Below are 15482 nucleotides of genomic sequence, written 5' to 3'. Positions count from 1 at the left end.
ATATATATAAAATACAGATTGGAGTGTCTTACCTACAGGATAACAAAGCAACTGAAGAATATTACATATAAAGACAAAAGAAAAAACTTGCATTTGTATAGCGCCTTTCATGACCTCTGGACATCCCAAAGCGCTTTACAGCCAATGAAGTACTTTTTGAAGTGGAGTCACTATAGTAATGTAGGAAACGCAACAGCCAATTTGCGCACAGCAAGCTCCCACAAACAGCAAAGTGTTAATTACCAGAAAATCTGTTTTAGTGATGTTGGTTCAGGGATAAATGTTAGGCAGGACACCGGGGAGAACTCCCCTGCTCTTCTTCGAAGTAGTGCCATGGGATCTTTTACGTCCGCCTGAGAGGGCAGGCAGGGGTTTAACATCTCATCCGAAAGGGCAGCACCTCAGACAGAGCAGCCTTTAGTACTGCACTGGAGTGTCAGCCTGGAATATGTGCTCAAGTCTCTGGAGTGGGACTTGAAGCCACGACCTTGTGGTATGGTAAAAAATACAGACTGGAGGGAGTTACATACAGGATAATAAACTGGCTGGTGCGTGTTTTGTTTATAGAATGCAAACAGGCTGGAGCGAGTTACGTATAGGATAACAAATAGGCTGGAGGATGTCACATATAGAACGCAAACTGACTGGTGTATATTACTTTTTGGACAACATTGAACAACAAGCTGGAGAGTGCTACATATAGGGCATAAGTTCTTAAATTAAAGTTTCTGGACCCTAGGGGTTCCCAGACTCATCAGATTTCTGTATGTGTTGATTTGCTAGCTTGTTATTTCGGTTGCTGTGTATATACTAAGAAAAAGTGCTACTTGCAATGATAATTCTGTTTCCCTTTGGGTAGCTGATGCTTTCTTCCAGTAGCTAGCATAGGGATCCTTAGGAATATGTCAATATTTGCAGGAGATCCCCATGAATGGGTCAATATTTGCAGGATGTCCACATGAATGGGTCAATATTTGCAGGATGTCCACATGAATGGGTCAATATTTGCAGGATGTCCACATGAATGGGTCAATATTTGCAGGAGGTCCCCATGAATGTGTCAGTATTTGCAGGAGGTCCCCATGAATGTGTCGATATTTGCAAGCGGTCCACATGAATGGGTCAATATTTGCAGGACAGCCCCATGAATGTGTCAATATTTGTAGGAGGTCCCCGCGAACATGTGAAGATTTTCTGGAGGTCCCCATGAATGTGTCAGTATTTGCAGGAGGTCCCCATGAATGCATGAAGATTTGCAGGAGGTCCCCATGAATGTGTCAGTATTTGCAGGAGGTCCCCATGAATGTGTCAATATTTGCAGGAGGTCCCCATGAATGCGTGAAGATTTGCAGGCTGTCCCTGGGAGTATGTCAACATTTGCAGTGGGTTCCCCTGCTGTAAGGCACTTGGCCATGTTTGTACAGAGAGGCGGTGGGGTCTGTCAAAGTTGCACTGTGTGTGGATACTTTGTGCTGGAAGCCAGGTGATGTTTGACTGGTGAAGTGTACACGAGGACACTGCAGCATGGCTTTAGTTTATTGATGGGCGTGATAATGACATCAGCTTGGTTCAGTTGGGTCAGAAGGTTGTGGACTCAAGCCTCACATCAGGGGGAATGCAAAGCGGTGGAAGTTATGTTATTGTTGTATAAAGCTCTGGTTAGGCCGCATCTGAAGTACTGCGTTCAGTTCTGGGCACCACACCTCAAGAAGGATAGATTGGCCTAGAAGGGGGTGCAGCGCAGATTCACCAGAATAATACTGGGGCTAAAAGGGTTAAATTATGAGGACAGGTTGCACAGACTAGGCTTGTATTCGCTTGAATATTGAAGATTAAGGGGTGATCTAATTGAGGTGTTTAAGATGATTAAAGGATTTGATAGGGTAGATAGAGAAAAACAATTTCCTCTGGTGGGGGGAGTCCAGAACAAGGAGGCATAACTTTAAAATTAGAGCTAGGCCGTTCAGGGTGATGTCAGGAAGCACTTCTTCACACAAACGGTAGTGGAAATCTGGAACTCTCTCCCCCAAAAAGATGTGATGCTAGGTCAGTTGAAAAATTAAAAACTGAAATCGATAGATTTTTGTTAGGTAAGGGCATTAAGGAATATGGAGCAAAGGCGAGAAAATGGAGTTGAGGTACAGATCAGTCATGATCTAATTGAATGGCGGAACAGGCTCAAGGGACTGAATGGCCTACTGCTGTTTCTATGTGCCTACCAGGGTTTGAGTTAAAATGCCAGGTTAATACTCTAGTGCAGTATTGAGAAAGTGTTACTTGGTTCCAAGTGCTGTCCTTCAGGTGAGATGTTGAACCAATATCCTACTCCAGTGGATGAAGAGGTGAGGGTTCCTCTGGTATCCTTGCCAATGTTCCTTCTTTTACCAATACCACCAATAACAGGTTACCTTCTCATTGCTGTTTAAGGCATGTTATTGGTGTATATTGGTTGCTGTGTTTGCCTACATAACAAACAACCATGTAAATGCTTTTATTGGGTACAGGTTTAATGATTGACTGACAACTTAGAAGAGACTCTAGATCTCAGGAATGCCCCCATAGCCTCACCACCCCCACCTATACCCCACCCCTCATTTCGATCTTTTTTTTGACACAGAAGGAAATATTTTCCACCCGCAGTATCATTATGCCAGGCGAGAGTTGTTTGAATGTGAACTGGGAAATTGGGCAGCGAGAATTTTGCCTGATTCCCATTATCTTCATGCTCTGAACTTACTTTCCATTTGGGCTAATACTTATTTACTTCACTCCCTCTCACTTTGCGTGGAAAACTATTTATGTGTGAACTCAGCCTGCCTTTAGCATGCCCGTTGAAATTTGGGATGTTTAGTTGGAAATCCCACTGGAAAGAACTCCCATCTATGCCCATGAGGTGTTAAAAGGAAACTGGTTAAAGTCCCAATTTAAAGGGACAGAAGGAAAAAAAGTTGTAATTAAGTGTCAGCTTGGCTTAATTGGTAGCATTCTGTATCATACACAGGAGCTAAACCCGGTAAGGTAAAAGCAGAATGCAATGCTTCATGTCTGACAGTAAATGCATTTATTTTAATGAGATATACACCCACAATATGGGTTAAATATACAGTACAGTACTATGAGTGGATCCTACATGATCTTATGTGATATTGGCCAGGACATTTGATTTGGATTTTTAAACACGCCTTTGCTTTGGAAAATCATCAATGTCCACTTCTCTGAACGAGCTACATATATGCCTGTGCGCTGCCCGAACAGTGAGGAGAGGGCTTGTAGGAGCTGTGTTATTCTTTGTGTCAGCTGTGGCTCAGTGGTAGCACTAAGTCATGAAGGTTGTGGGTTCAAGTCCCACTTTGAGCACAAGATAAACTTTAAAGTGCTTCATTAGCTGTTTTCTTTTTTATGGTCTCCTGTTGTTCCCGTTTTATCCTCCCTTCTGTTAAGTGCAGTGTGATGACAGGGTTGATGGAACTTTATTCTGCATCCCACTCCAGAGACTTGAGCACATAAACCTGGCTGACACTCCAGTGCAGTATGGAGGGAGTGCTGCCCTGTCGGAGGTGCCATCTTTCGGATGACATTAAACCAAGGCCCTGCCTGCCCCCTCACATGGACATAAAAGATCCCACGGCACTATTTCGAAGAAGAGTAGGGGAGTTCTCTCCATGTCCTGGCCAATATTTATCCCTCAACCAACATCACAAAGACAGATTATCTGGTCGTTATCACATTGCTGTCTGTGGGATCTTGCTGTGCGCAAATTGGCTGCTATATTTCTTACATTACAACGGTGACTACACTTCAAAAAGTACTTCATTGCTGTAAAGCATTTGGGACGTCCTGAGGTTGTGCAAAGTTCTATGTAAATGCAAGTTCGTTCTTTCTTTATTCAATCATGATTTAAAAAGAGCACAACTTTGACTTCTTCAAATTACTTCAAGTAATGTACGTGCTAAGACACAGAATCATCTCCTCTTCGAGTGATGCTTTGTTTATATTGTTGTTCCACTTCAGATACAGAAAAGAAACCTTTCCTCTTTGGCTCAGGCTGGCTTCATTGTGTTCTGGGTCAAGTGAGACAGATGCTTCCTAGTTTCAAAAACATTCCCATCCCTTTCAGAAATGTGAGGCTGCAATGTCCATGAATGTGAGCACAGCCGAAGCTTGGAATGAACAAAGTTGGCAAGCTTGCAAAGACCTTGTGAAGTAATTTGTACCTAGTGTCAACTGCTATATTTAATACCACTACAGAAGAACAAAACCACACAATGTTACCATTGCCTCATACAAATTTATCATTACCTCTCTAGGTGTCAGCTGTGGCTCAGTGGTTAGCATTCTTGCCTCTAAATCAGTCGGTTATGGGTTTAAGTCCCACTCCAGATACTTGAATCTAAGCTGGTGCAGTACTGAGGGAGTGCTGCACTGTTGGCGGTGCTGTCTTTCGGGTAAGACATTAAACTGAGATCTCATCTGCTCTCTCAGGTCGATGTAAAAGATCCCATGGCACTATTTGAAGAAGAGCAGGTGAGTTTTCCCTGGTGTCCTGGTCAATATTTATCCCTCAACCAACATCACTAAAAACAGATTATCTGGTCATGGTCACATTGCTATTTGTGGGACCTTGCTGTGCACAAATTGTCTACCACGTTTCCTACATTACAACAGTGACTTCACTTCAAAAGTACTTCATTGGCTTTAAAATGCTTTGGGATGTCCTGAGGTCATGAAATGCACTATATAAATGCAAACTCTTTCTTTTCTTTGCTCTTGTTTTCTATGCCCCCTATTTATAAATGCCAACTTGTGCAAGATGTCATCCCCCTCTCCCAGTTGTCTGCCCCCCCCCCCCTTTCCTGAAGGTATTGGTGGTACCTGAAGGACGGTTCCTTTGTGCCTTACCCACATGGCCGTGCTTCATGTGCAAGCCTAGGCAATAACAGTCAGCAAGTTATGGGGCGCTGGAGGATTTCAGAGCCGAGTCCAATCATGTCCTCCAATATCCACACATATGCATTTTCCAGCAGGGTTGCTATAAAGCAATCAGGAGGGGGATCCCGAGCTGATTCCTACTCTTCCTAGCACAAGGGGCTGACACCGTTTGTAGAGCTTCAGAAGCTGGATGGCTATGGTTAGCAAACTCAGCACAGGCTGTGAATCAAACCAGGGAAGCTCTGGTTAGTACCTTGCCACACAGTGGATTTACCCATTAAGATTTTGGGAGAACTTGGTTATCTCTGTTTAATGTCAGCTTATGCAAAGTAATTCTATTTAAAGCTTGCTGGTGTGAGATAACTCGACTTAATGCCGACTGGTGTGAGATATTTCTGTTTATATAGAATTTATATATGTGTGATATATCTGCATTGCCAGCTGGTCTAATTTCTCAAATGCCATATGTTGTGATACGATATATCTCTGTTGAATGCCAGCTGGTGCAAGATATTTCTGTTTAATATCAGCTTGCATGATATATCTCCATTTAATGCCAACTTATCTCAAAGTTACAATATCTCCATTTGATGCCAACTTATCACAATGTCATTTGTGAGCTTGTGTTGAGCTAAGTTCTTTACATATATTTGTCCTTCAGTCACTTCAGCTCTGGATAAAATCTATGTGCTGACATTGTCTGAACTAATTATTTTTTTATTTTATTTGTTTTTTCTTTCCTCTCACACACCGCACCCAAACCATGAGTGGTTCCCAGGCCTGCCAACTTCTGGCAAGTGGCCAACAGAGGTCCATATGACTTTCACTGTAATATCTTTCCTCCCTCCTTGTGGAACAATTGTCTCAAATGGCTTGGTCTGAGATTGGGAACTGAAAGTGTGGAGAATTGCAGCACAAACCTTGGGCCGACTACTCTGTGGCACAGCACATTGGTAGATGGGTGTACAATGCTACACAAAATTAATTCATTATCTTCTGGTTAACTGAAAGAGGTCAGGAAGTAGATTTTGTATTAAAAGGTACCCAAACTCGAAAGGATGTTGTGTTAGTTCCTAATGCTTGCTTCATTTCTCTTCCTCACACTGATATTCCACTGCTGCTGTACATTTAACTGGTCTACATCACATCCCTTTGCATTAATGAGTCAGGTTAAGTAACTTTACACAGGGGTTCTCCTGCAGGAGATCGGCAGAACTCCGGAAAAATGGCGTAAGTGACTAATAAAAAACGTTCATGTATGGCGTTCCTCCAGGGATTCCGCCGAAGTAATGGTGGAAGATCAGGAGAACTCGGTGGGACTTCAGGGCCCAGATGTCAATAGTAGTACTCCTGCCAACTGCTAGGCCACGGTTAAGCTCAAAACTGGACATCCATGAGGCGCTGTGGGCCATCAGCGGCAGCAGAATTGTATTGCAGCACAATCTCTAACCTCATGGCCCCGGCATATTCCTCACTCTAACATTACCAACAAGCCAGGGGATCAACCCTGGTTCAACGAGGAGTGTAGAAGAGCATGCCAGGAGCAGCACCAGGTGTACCGAAAATGAGGTGCCAACCTGGTGAAGCGACAACTCAGGACTACATGCATGCTAAACAGCGGAAGCAACATGCTATAGACAGAGCTAAGCGATTCCACAACCAACGGATCAGATCAAAGCTCTGCAGTCCTGCCACATCCAGTCTTGAATGGTGATGGACAGTTAAACAACTAACGGGAGGAGGAGGCTCTGTAAACATCCCCATCCTCAATGATGGCGGACTCCAGCATGTGAGTGCAAAGGACAAGACCGAAGCGTTTGCAACCATCTTCAGCAAGAAGTGCCGAGTGGATGATCCATCTCGGCCTCCTCCCGATATCCCCACCATCACAGAAGCCAGTCTTCCGCCAATTCGATTCACTCCACGTGATATCAAGAAACGGCTGAGTACACTGGATACAGCAAAGGCTATGGGCCCCAACAACAAACTGGCTGTAGTGCTGAAGACTTGTGCTTCAGAACTAGCTGCGCCTCTAGCCAAACTGTTCCAGTACAACTACAACACTGGCATCAACCCGACAATGTGGAAAATTGCCCAGGTATGTCCTGTCCACAAAAAGCAGGACAAATCCAATCCGGCCAATTACCGCCCCATCAGTCTACTCTCGATCATCAGCAAAGTGATGGAAGGTGTCGTCGACAGTGCTGCCAAGCGGCACTTACTCACCAATAACCTGCTCACCGATGCTCAGTTTGGGTTCCGCCAGGACCACTTGGCTCCAGACCTCATTACAGCCTTGGTCCAAACATGGACAAAAGAGCTGAATTCCAGAGGTAAGGTGAGAGTGACTGCCCTTGACATCAAGGCAGCATTTGATCGAGTGTGGCACCAAGGAGCCCTAGTAAAATTGAAGTCAATGGGAATCAGGGGGAAAACCCTCCAGTGACTGGAGTCATACCTAGCACAAAGGAAGATGGTAGTGGTTGTTGGAGGCCAATCATCTCAGCCCCAGGACATTGCTGCAGGAGTTCCTCAGGGCAGTGTCCTAGGCCCAACCATCTTCAACTGCTTCATCAATGACCTTCCCTCCATCATAAGGTCAGAAATGGGGATGTTCGCTGATGATTGCACAGTGTTCAGTTCCATTTGCAACCCCTCAAATAATGAAGCAGTCACTGCCCGCATGCAGCAAGACATGGACAACATCCAGGCTTGGGCTGATAAGTGGCAAGTAACATTCACGCCAGACAAGTGCCAGGCAATGACTATCTCCAACAAGAGAGAGTCTAACCACCTCCCCTTGACATTCAACGACATTACCATCGCCGAATCCCCCACCATCAACATCCTGGGGGCCACCATTGACCAGAAATTTAACTGGACCAGCCACATAAATACTGTGGCTCCAAGAGCAGGTCAGAGGCTGGGTATTCTGCGGCGAGTAACTCACCTCCTGACTCCCCAAAGCCTTTCCACCATCTACAAGGCACAAGTGAGGAGTGTGATGGAATACTCTCCACTTGCCTGGATGAGTGCAGCTCCAACAACACTGAAGAAGCTCGACACCATCCAGGACAAAGCAGCCCGCTTGATTGGCACCCCTTCCACCACCCTAAACATTCACTCCCTTCACCACCGGCGCACAGTGGCTGCAGTGTGTACCACCCACAGGATGCACTGCAGCAACTCGCCAAGGCTTCTTCGACAGCACCTCCCAAACCCACGACCTCTACCACCTAGAAGGACAAGAGCAGCAGGTACAGGGGAACAACACCACCTGCACGTTCCCCTTCAAGTCACACACCGTCCTGACTTGGAAATATATCGCCATTCCTTCATCGTCGCTGGGTCTAAATCCTGGAACTCCCTTCCTAACAGCACTGTGGGAGAACCTTCACCACACGGACTGCAGCGGTTCAAGAAGGCGGCTTACCACCATTATGATTTATTATTAAAGTCCCCATTATTATTATTGGCTGTTGTCCGTTCCAAGCTACTGTCTATCTACCAGACTTGTTTGGTCTTAGCATTGTTCTCAATTGGTGCCTAAGTTTACTCAGATATTTAGCTGGAATGCAGGTGTGGAACATTGGACCAAAATTTGGAGGCAATGACCATCTCTCTGCTAAAGAAACAGTTTTCATTAATTGTTTCTGTTGATGTGTTATGTCTTTAATGTGTTATGATTGGGGTAAACGAGACAGAAACATTTTCTAACCTAATTTTTATATTTGTGAATTATATAGAAAATAATAGATCTCCAACAGTGATTACACAGAGAATAATTGATGTTCTGGAGTGAGAATACTGCGTAACTGAGAGTGATTGCATGAAGTGATTTGATGGCGAATAAAAATAAATACCCTCGAGTGAGCACGAGGCAGATAGCTCAATGGAGACCTCAGCTTCAGCAATGACAGTAGAACACAAACTGTTTATAACAATCCACACATTAGATTATTGTGTTGTAATCGCTCCAGGAGTAACCTTTCACGGAATATGATATATTCTAAATTTTACAGAACATTTTTACGCAACAGCAACTTGCATTTATATAGAGCCTTTAACCTAGTAAAACATCCCAAGGTGCTTCACAGAAGCGATATCAGACAAAATTTGACACCGAGCCACATGGGGAGATATTAGGACAGGTTTTAAGGAATGCCTTAAAGGAAGAGAGAGGTAGAGAGGTGGAGAGGTTTAGGATGGGAATTCCAGATCTTAGGGCCTAGACAGCTGACAGCACGGCCGCCTGTGGAAGCGGCGAAGGAAACAAGGGATGCACAAGAGGCCAGAATTGGAAGTACGCAGAGTTCGCGGAGGATTGTAGGACAGGAGAAGGTTACAGGGACAGGGAGGTCTAGGGATGCAGATACATTGATCTTTGAAGATGGGATTGCAGTTAGAAAAGGCCATAAAAAAGCAAGTGGGATTTGGGGTTTTATACACAAGGATATTAAATATAAAAATGGTATTAAATTTAAAAACCAGGAGTGATGTTGAATTCATACGAGACATAGGTTAGGCCGCAGTTGGAGAATTGCATGTTACTCTAGTCAACACTAGAAGAAAGATATTAAAGTGATGGAAAGGGTACAATGAAGATTCACTGGAATGATACCAGAAATGAAGAAAGGCTCAAAAAATTGTGTTTTTTTCCACTGGAGCAAGGACAGTAACGGAGGTCTCCAATAGATGTTCTCAACATTATGAAAGGTGTTGAGATGCTAATAGTGAAAGATTGTTTCCATTGGTTAGTGAATTGGTAACAAAGGAGCATAGACTCAAGATCATCGCTGGATGAAGGTGATTAGAACATGGGATGCTTTACAAGTGGCTATTGAGGCAGAGACGATATAAGGGAATTCATTGAGTATTTGAAAAGGGAGACTATAAAAGAATACAGGGAATTAAAGTAGTTAGCTCCAGTTAAAGAGCTAGCACTGGCACAGGCTCAATGGGTTAAATGGCCTCCTTCTGTGCTGTAACTTCCATGATTCCATGACCATTCCTGTACAAATGTTTGCTGCTTTGCGCTTAATTCTGCATGAGCTATTGTTTGATCTATTTGTTCAAGGCTGAAGCCACTGCATAGAATGAATTTTTGCAGTTTGCGATCAATTGTAATTAGTGCCATTGTCAATTAAGTATCTCTTGATAGACTCAAGCGTCACAGAGGCAAATTGATTTTGAGAGATAACAATACTGGACTGTTCTTGTCGCACTAACCGATGAGTACTTTATGCGTAATATGATCACAAAATTGCAAGTTTTCTCAATTATGTATACCACATTGTGGATGCTCCATGAGTTTATTTACCACAGAAGCCAGAACAGGATCAATAAATTGATTCCAATCGATCGTATTGTATAGTACTATAATATGCTTTGTGTAGTAAATGCTCCTGTATTGTGGAAACTGGTATTATTACAGTAGCAGCTGTTAATGTAAGATACCTTCATTATCATCCTATTATCATCATTTCACATACTTCATATCACCCCTACTGTGTTCACTGTTCCAGCTGCACAATGTGAAAACAATTCGCTGTAAAGAATCGTAAATAGCTAAGTGCTGATGCTCATAACTGCTCAATCTTCACTCTCATAGTTTATGACTGCACCTGAGCCTTTCAACTGAATTATGGCTTTGTAACTCACAACTGACCACCTATTATTCTACAGATTTACTGGGATGATACCAGAACGGAGAGGTTATACCTATCAGGAAAGATTGAACAGACTGGGGCTCCTTTCTCTAGAAAAGAGAAGACTGAGGGGTGACCTGATAGAGGTCTTTAAGATTATGTAAGGGTTCGATAGGGTAGACGTAGAGAGGATGTTTCCACTTGCGGGGGAGAACAGAACTAGGGGCCATAAATAGTAGGTACATAGTAGGGGCAGCACAGGAGGAAGCCATTCGGCCCATTGTGCCTGTGCCGGTATAAGATAGACACTAATAAATCCAATAGGGAATTCAGGAGAAACTTCTTTACCCAGAGAGCAGTTAGAATGTGGAACTCACTACCACATGGAGTAGTTGAGGTGAGTAGATGAAGCTCGATAAACACATGAGGGAGAAAGGAATAAAGGATATGTTGATAGGGTTAGATGAGGTAGGGAAGGAGGAAGCTTGTGTGGAGCATAAACACCTGCATGGATCTGTTGAGCCAAACGGCCTGTTTCTGTGCTGTACATACAGTTCCAGTGGATAACCATCAAACTCTTTGATTATTGGGTCCACTCTGTGCAGTACTGAGGAGTGCTGCACTGTCGGAGGTGCCGTCTTTTCTACGTTAAACCGAGGCCCGTCTGCCTTCTCAGTTGGACGTAAAAGATCCCATGGCACTATTTTGAAGAAAAGCAGGGGAGTTCTCCTTGGTGTCCTGGTCAATATATCCCCCTTAACCAAAATCACTAAAACAGATGCTCTGGTCATTTATCTCATTGTTGTTAGTGGGATCTTGCTGTGCACCACATTTCCCTACATTACAACAGTGACTACACTTCAAAGTATTTAATTGGCTGCAAAGTACTTTGGGAGGTCCTAAGGGTGTAAGAGGCACCATATAAATGCAAGTTTGTTCTTTCTTTCTTTGAATGAAAGGGATAAGAGGGTTGTCCTATGAGGCGAGGTTGAGTAGAATGGGCCTATACTCTCTGGAGTTTAGAAGAATGAGAGGTGATCTCATTGAAACATACAAGATTATGAGGGGGCTTGATTGTGTAGATGCTGAGAGATTGTTCCCCCTGGCTGGAGAGTTTAGAACTAGGGGTCATAGTGTAAAGAAAATGGGGTCGGCCATTTAAGAATGAAATGAGGAGGAATTTCTTCACTCAAAGGATTGTGAATCTTTGGAATTCTCTACCCCAGAGATGGATGCTGAGTCGTTGAAAATATTCAAGGCTGAGATCGACAGATTTTTGTACTCTTGGGGAATCGAGGGATATGGGGATCGGGCAGGAAAGTGGAGCTGAGGTCAAAGATCAGCCACGATCTGATTGAATGGCAGAGCAGGCTCGTGTGGCCATGTGGCCTACTCCTGCTCCTATTTCTTATGTTCTTGTGAAACAAATTAATTTCAGCTCTTCCATCACCCTCACAGTTTGTGCTGCACTCACACATGCTGCTTATAGCTAACCCAGTTTCCAGGAGCAGACACTGAGGCACGCAATACCAGACACGGATGAATTGCCAGCTCTCGCTGGTGTGTACTGCAATATGGACAAGAGGGACACTGAGACATACAATAATGAATGTGATTGGTTTTCTAGTAGTATATTGCACTGTTTATGTGAAATTGAGAGCGAGATCCATACAAACCACATAGCTTTAAGTATAATTGAATTGTCAGCGGTATACTGTTTAATATATAGAATCAAACAATCGTATAGCACAGAAGGTGGCCATTCTACCCATCATGCCTGTGCCGGCTCTTTGAAAGAGCTATTCCAATTAGTCCCACTCCCCTGCTCTTTCCCCGTAGTCCTGCAAATTTTTCCCCTTCAAGTATTTATCCAATTCCCTTTTGAAGATTGATACTGAATCTGCTTCCACCGCCCTTTCAGGCAGTGCATTCCAGATCATCACAACTCGCTGCGTAAAAAAAATTCTCCTCATCTCACACCTGCTTCCTTTGCCAATTATCTTAAATCTGTATCCTCTGGTTACCGACCCTCCTGCCAGTAGAAACCATTTCTTCCAATCTATTCTATCAAATCCCCTCAAAATTTTGAACCCGTCTATTAAATCTCCCCTTAACCTTTTTATATATATATATAACAAAAAAATATTTTTTGTGAACACCACCTCAATAATTTTCTTGGGGAGGGCGATGGGGGCGGGGGGGTTGCAATTTACTCTTTGAAGCTGTGGTAAAATTAACAAATTGCAGGTTAAAAAAAAACCCTTCCAAGCCGGAACACGCTCTGTAACATTTATCTATGTAATTGGGCAGTGTAGCTGCAGCCCCAAGGCAACCATGTGGGAAGGTGGAGAGACAATTAATAGCAGAAAAATGTCCTTGTCAGCCTCGTCTTTGTTTCCTCCGAGAGGCTTTGGCATACTTTCCACCCCTTTTCTTTGCCCTTCGAGCTGCAGTGTGCCAAGTTATGTAGTTCTGCTGTCCTCGTTCCAAATTTATTTGACATTCTATTTATAGAATGCTTTATTGACTTCTCCATCAAGGTGACGCATCGCGCACAGAAATCAACGAAGTGGTTAAGATCCCAGTGAAGTGAGTTTTATTATTTTTCGGCTTAACGGTCCTAACCCCCTCTCTTACTATTACACGATACATAGCTCGGCTTGCCAACCCTCCAGGAATGTCCTGGAGTCTCCAGGAATTAAAGATTAATCTCTTGGACACTGCCGTGAGCAAATACCCAGGAGGAAAATTATAGGGGCATGAAAGACAATTGTGTGCGTTTTTTGTTTTCACTTTCTTTAAACGCTTTCATTTATTAGTTAGAAGAATATTGGAGATGGGAAGAAAGAAAGCTGTTTGACTGGATGAGGGCGGTTGGAGGTGGGAGGTCATGTGATGAAACCTTTAGGAATATGTCCAAGCAGAGTTGGCGACCCTATACACAACACAACCAAATAACCAAATTTAATGCCTATTAACCTGGTAACAGCATCTTTAACAAAAAATACAAAATTCAAGTGGTAAAGGTTACCAATCATAAAACAAAACAAAAATGGTACACTCAGCACGCCCAGTGGCTGAGCTGGTTAGATGCAGTGCAGAACTGACTCATTCAGACCAGGAAAGACCAAAGTTCAATTCCAGATTTATTGATGAGTTAACTGATCTTAGAATGTCAACAGCAGCACAACAATTAGCTCCAGCAGGCTGGGCTAACTGGAGCAAATCTGCAAGAGGTCCCGCTCTTGACCGCTATCCAGTGACTCCTCTGGAAGTGCATGGATGTGGACAGCAGGTGAGGACAGAATGGGGCTCCGCTGTGATTCTCCTCACAATAAAACAACCGGTTACGTACTCGCTGCTTGAATTAACACACAAGAAATAGCCACTTGGGCAAGGTTACCGGAAGGGCTGCCAGCGTGAAGTCTTCAACTTCAGGAAAGGAAGGGAAATAAATTACAAGCACTCTACATAACCATTTCTCCTGTTTTAGTTTTCCCCCAATTTCCTCTTTCTGGGCTCCTTCTCCCATGAACCCACCTTCCTTATACCACAGCTGGTTGAGAGAACTGAGAGACAACTTCTTCCACTTGCTATCGGTTTCCCTTTTTAGGGATTGGATGTATGACATCGGGCCTGTTGCTCATAGTGTGTGGGAGTGGAGAGATAATTTCAGGCTAATCACGTGTAGTCTAATGGAGAATTGGAACATTGCTCTAGGCCAATCATCCAAGTAGGGTCTAGGCACGTGACCTATACCAGCTCATGAGCCTCATTGCAATGGCGGCATTAGTGGCCCACAAGTCTAAAGGTTGTATGTTCTTACCCATGCTCCTCAGTGTAGGTGAAACTACTGTCCATAACTACAGAAGAGTGGTTCCCACTTGCACAAAGGAGTGTTTAAAGGATACCTGCCAGTTAGGTTTCCACACCAAGTCTACAAGTCGCTGGTGGCCAAGAGAAGGTTGTTCCTCACTTGCCTGAAAAAACTTAACATTTTAACTTTAGATCCTCTAGCACATCTCCCATAGCATTGCTCACGTTAAGTCAGGTGATCTGCTGTTTTATAACAACAGGAGTGTTATACCATACAGTGCATTAATTCTGCTGTCAAAGTGGACCTGTGTTCAATCTAGTCTGTCCAATTAAGACCACATTACCTAACAACGAATAATGAGGTCAATTAAAAGTTACCGGGACTAAAAGGGTTAAATTATGAGGACAGGTTGCATAGACTAGGCTTGTATTCCCTTGACTATAGAAGATTAAGGGGTCATCTAACTGAGGTGTTTAAGGGTAGATAGAGAGAAACTAGGTTATAAATTGGGCCTATAAATAGGAACTCCTGTTCCTATCTTCCTATATTCCTATAATAAAGTTTCAATACTCTACAGGGAGTGAGCTGGCTAGCTGACAGGCAACAGAAAGGGCACTGGCAGAGAGGCAGGGGTGGAACAGGAATGCTGTCATCCTGAGAGAGGACAGCAGGTTCATGATCCATGGAGCCACTGCCACTTGCTGCCTCCTGTTATGCTCCACCTTCTCCTGCAAGAAAACAGGACGTGTGTTGTTCACGTTCTAGCGTGACGTGCGGCGGACGCCATCTTGGTAAAGGCATTTGCGCATACGCAGATAACGAATGCCGGCAGCGTGTAAAGTAAGGAGAATATGCATTAGATCAGTGTGCAACGCTGATTTAAAGGGACAGATATGATTTTGGAACTCAACATTCCAGCCAACGCATTGTCTTAACCTCGCACAGCTGAACAGGTCGAAAACAGAATGGAGAACCCCCCCACTGGTGCTTTTCAAAGGGCTAACTGCAGAAATTGCTTCTGGCTGCTGGTGCATTTGTACCTGTTTTTGGAGGTCTCCTATGCTTGAATACTGGGACTAGGGGACATA

General features: G+C 43.8%; 1 protein-coding gene across 2 annotated transcripts in view; it reads left to right on the top strand.

Moving 5' to 3' along the window:
- Window positions 1–15482, top strand: part of LOC137321262 (A-kinase anchor protein 2) — a 152106-nt gene that overhangs the window by 45844 nt on the left and 90780 nt on the right. The window lies entirely within an intron of this gene.

This window comes from Heptranchias perlo, chromosome 4 (assembly GCF_035084215.1).
Source record: "Heptranchias perlo isolate sHepPer1 chromosome 4, sHepPer1.hap1, whole genome shotgun sequence".
In the NCBI taxonomy this organism is placed as follows: domain Eukaryota; kingdom Metazoa; phylum Chordata; class Chondrichthyes; order Hexanchiformes; family Hexanchidae; genus Heptranchias; species Heptranchias perlo.
This window is presented reverse-complemented; position numbering and strand designations above follow the sequence as displayed.